We start from the raw sequence: 4,219 nt of genomic DNA on the forward strand, positions 1-4,219 counted from the left end.
AGCGATTTGTTTTGGAACGAGTTAAGGCACAGCGGTTGGGCAATGGGGAGCCGGAGGTCACGCCAAAGACATCTTGCTGCGTCCTGTGCCTGCTGTTCAACCAGTCTGCGGCCGTAGCGCAGATGTGCGCTTCTGAGGGTTTCAGGCTGGAGGCTCACCCCACTGAGCCTGTGTACTACTTCAACGTGAAGTTTGCACCTGACGTGGGCGTGCCTGAGGTATCAGTGAGAGACTACCAAGGCTTCCTGATCAACTTTCAAGGGTCTGTTGGAAGCTACAAGCCCACGTTTTACTACAACTGGAGACATATGTTGGAAATGTTACGCAGAGACGCCTCCGGAACAGTGATGCTCGTTCACCCCGGACAAAGGCAGCCTTAGACACTTATCAAAACAAGTTATGAAACGAGTCTCTCTAAAAACGCGATCGTTGGCAAAGAACAAAAAAAAAAAAAAAAAGAACAACAAAAAGAAAAGCGTTTCCAAACAACTACATGGTAAATGACAAACTCACATACCTGAAAGAATCTCTCTTCAGTCCTGAGCTGACAGCTCTGCGATCCAGGTTCAGCTGCACAAAAATGATATTGGCCAAAGAGGAAAGTCCTTTCAGAATTCCAGATGAGTATTTGAAGCAAAATGCCCTCCTCTTTCTTGCTCCTTGCAACGTGACAACCTGCTTTGCCTGAGCCCTTGGGAGAATTCCTCCTCACTCCAGTCGGATGCTTGAATTTATGTGGTCAGATATCACTGTCTCTCCCCCTCCCTCTTTCCCTGCAGCTTTTCCTCCTTCAGACAGAAGACTCCACCTTCTAATTTCTCTATGTTTCTTTATCTGCCTTAGTGCCCTCCTTCTGCTGCTTCTGTCAGGAGTCCAACAGGAGCACAGCAAACAGGGCTTTCTGTGTCTAGGTCTGCCAGGGGAAACCTGCTCTCTGGTGCAAACAGAGCTACACCAGAAGACTGAGATCCCAGGCTCTTCAAACCAGAAACTGTTTCATGCAAACCTAGAGAGGTTCAAGTAAAATTACCTGGCTCTGTAAAAACACCATGGAAGCGAAGACTCAAAAACCGATCGATCCTTCTGCCATGAAAACATTCCGGGAAAAGTATTGGATGTCCAGCCATTGCCTGGGCAAGGGGGGCTTCGGCAAAGTGTTTCTGGGAAAGAGGCGGAGCGACAGGATTTCCGTGGCCCTGAAGTTTGTCCCGCTCTTGCGTACGAGATGCTGCGAGGTCGACGGGACCAGTAAGCCGCTCGAAGTGGTTGCCTTGGAAATGGTCACCAAAGACCCTCCGTTTCCGGGGATCATCCGCATGCTGGACTTTTACAAGACCCGGGGAGCTTGGGTGATAGTCACGGAGACGCCAGAGAACACGCAAGATCTGTTTCACTACATCACGACCTGTAAGCGTCTGTGTGAGGACACGGCCAGAGATTTTCTAGGTCAGGTCATTCAGGCCTTGCTCCACTGTCACAGCCGCGGTGTCGTGCACATGGACGTGAAAGACGAAAACCTGCTGCTGGACCCGTCTACGCACAAGCTGTTACTCATCGACTTTGGTTCTGCCGTTTTCCTTGAACCCGACAAAGTGTACGACACGTTCCACGGGACCGCGGTGTATGCACCCCCCGAACGGCTCACTCAAGGATGCTACAAAGCTCTCCCGTCTGAGGTCTGGTCGTTGGGAATACTTTTGTACGACATGGTGCACGGGGACATACCGTTTCAAAACGACGAAGAGATCCTACTGGGCGAGCTTCGTTTCAAAAAGGACCTTTCCGAGGACTGCGTGGCCCTGATGCAATGGTGTTTGAGCAGGGCGCCTGAAGAGAGACCGACGCTGAAAGACATACTAGCCCATCCTTGGATGTCGAAGCAAGACTCGGAGATGCACCAGGGAAACGCCTCGGCCGGGGACCCGGCGCGCACGCGAGGGGATCTCCCGCGATTGAAGAACGAAATGCAGCACCGTCCGTCGATGTTGACGCAAGGCTCCGAGAGCCCGGAGGAGTCCGAGGAGGAGGGGGTTAGCCGCACTCCAATCGAAAAGAGAGACGGAGCATTCATTTGAATCGGCAAATGACCTCCATGTTCCTTGGAGTGTTGCTGAAGAGACAGGACTTTCCGCGGCCACTCTGAAGTCTCACAGAGCCGTGTGTCGTCCAGCCTAGGCCCAGCGTTGCATGGGTGGCAGCTTTCTGATAGTTTGGCAAAGTGTGTTCCTTCAGGATTTCTGTGTTGCAATTTTGCCTTAGTCGAATAAAAGTTAAATCTGAACCAACATCATCTTGTGTTTTTCAATTTGTGTTTGCTGGGTGCTGTATGACATAGACCCCAATAATACCTTTTAAAGATAAATTGCTTTATTTTGTATTAGTTGATACAAGACACAAGCTGGCTTTGTAAAGATTGACAAATGCAAAAAATAATGAAAATAATAATACTACTAATAATAATATCAATAATAATAAAAATAAAATGAATAAAACTACATTGATGTTTACATTGTTTCAATCGCATATTGGTTAGCCTATAAGCAGGTTAAATTAAATGATTATTGCATACAGAGGTTAGATGTTTGTGATAAGCGTACGCACAGGTTAAATCGAGTGATTATCGTAAGCAGAGTATACATGTTTGTGACTACCTGACACGACTATGAGATTATAGTACGAAGATATTACATGAAGTTACTGTCTCATACAAGATACAAAACGGTACATATTGAGACGGATAATAGCAGGAGGAAACAAATCTCGAAGTCACAAGGCAAAACGTTGTTTGGTTTATTTGTTTTTTAGTATTTTTTTCTTCTTTTTTTTTTTAAGGTACTCAACGCGCCGGGTTGAGTACTAGCAGCAATGGGTATGCCTAAAGTGCGAGTGGCATAGAAACCCTTCCGCTGGTACAGCTCAGCCAGTCCCCTTCGAGGAAGCCCAACGGTGGAGCGCTTTGACAATGTTGCCTGGTTCTGAGTTAAGCCTGGACGCAGAATTGCGTATCTCATCCGTGCAAACGAGCCAGCCGTCTGGCCTCTGTCTGCGCCAGGACGCGGTGGGCTGGCAGATGGGAACATGACGTTCAGGGACAGTGTTGAGGTGTTCCCAAGCAAGACGTGGCCTCCAGGTACCCCTGCAACTGCGCTTCTGTATTCGGTGACACTGCATCACTTGTGGCAAATTGGCTGGACCCTGTAGGATGTTGGTCACCGTCTTTTCGGAACCGATCATCATTGGGTTTGCCTAGAGAAAGATCAACACAGTAAAAGTTGAGATGGCATGCCCCTTAGCGCTCAGGAAAGAATTAAAAAATAAATAAATAAATAAAAAAGGTTACTTTGATGGCCCCGTCCTCCCGCTCGCCACCGTAGCACCAGCAGAGTAGAAAGAGAAACGAAAGTGTCCGAAGAACTATCATGCTGCCCACACTCAGGAAAAGGAATGTGTTTGGAAAGTCTGCAAGAGTCAGTAGCTTTTAAAACCCTGAGATAGAAGTCGGATTAAGAAAAAAAAAAAAAAAAAGAATTGTAGCTTACTCTGATTCAGAGGTGCCGACCGCAGTTTAGGGACTCTGACCTAAGTTCTGAGAGTCCGACCACCACAGACAGAGTCTGACATTAGTCCCTCACCAAGAAAAGTCAAATTATAAAAAAAACTAAATAGTATAAAATATTAAAAAGTTTTCCACGCTCACTTGTTGGGAACATAAAACCACATTGTAAACTAAAACAAAACAGAAAAGTTTTCTACGCGCTGGTTGTTGGGGTTATATGGAACCCACCTTAGACTTAGGTAAATAAATAGTTTTGCACCCTGCCTTGTTGGGTTCGCGAGACAGAAACCTCAACAAATATAGTTCCGAGCGCTAATTCGCAGGGTCCCGGGACCCAAGCATAAACATGAACAAAACCTAGCCAAGGTACACTAAAACACCACATTTGTTCAGAGCGCTGCCTGGCGGGGTCCGTGAGACCCCAACATAAAATAAAACAAAATATAGTTCCACACACTACCTTGCAGGGTTCGCGTGACCCAAGAATAAACCTGAACAAGAGATAGTTCCGAGCGCTGCCTTGCGGGGTCCGCGAGACCCCACTGTACACTAAAACAGAACATTTGTTCAGCGCGCTGCCTTGTGTGATCCTAAACAAAATATTGTTCCAAAGTACACTAAAACAGAACATTTATTCAGCGCACTGCCTCCCATGGTCCGAGA

The 4,219-nt window shown here is 47.1% G+C and overlaps 1 pseudogene across 1 annotated transcript; it reads left to right on the forward strand.

Annotated features, from left to right (window-relative positions):
* The first annotated feature begins 935 nt into the window (after window positions 1-935).
* Window positions 936-2,076, forward strand: LOC144987724 (serine/threonine-protein kinase pim-2 pseudogene; annotated as a pseudogene). Its single transcript, XR_013651390.1, has one exon. The product of XR_013651390.1 is annotated as a serine/threonine-protein kinase pim-2 pseudogene (transcript).
* The last annotated feature ends 2,143 nt before the right edge of the window (window positions 2,077-4,219 follow it).

The sequence above is a fragment of the Oryzias latipes genome, chromosome 19 (assembly GCF_053564925.1).
Source record: "Oryzias latipes strain Hd-rR chromosome 19, Olatipes_Hd-rR_3.1".
Taxonomy (NCBI): domain Eukaryota; kingdom Metazoa; phylum Chordata; class Actinopteri; order Beloniformes; family Adrianichthyidae; genus Oryzias; species Oryzias latipes.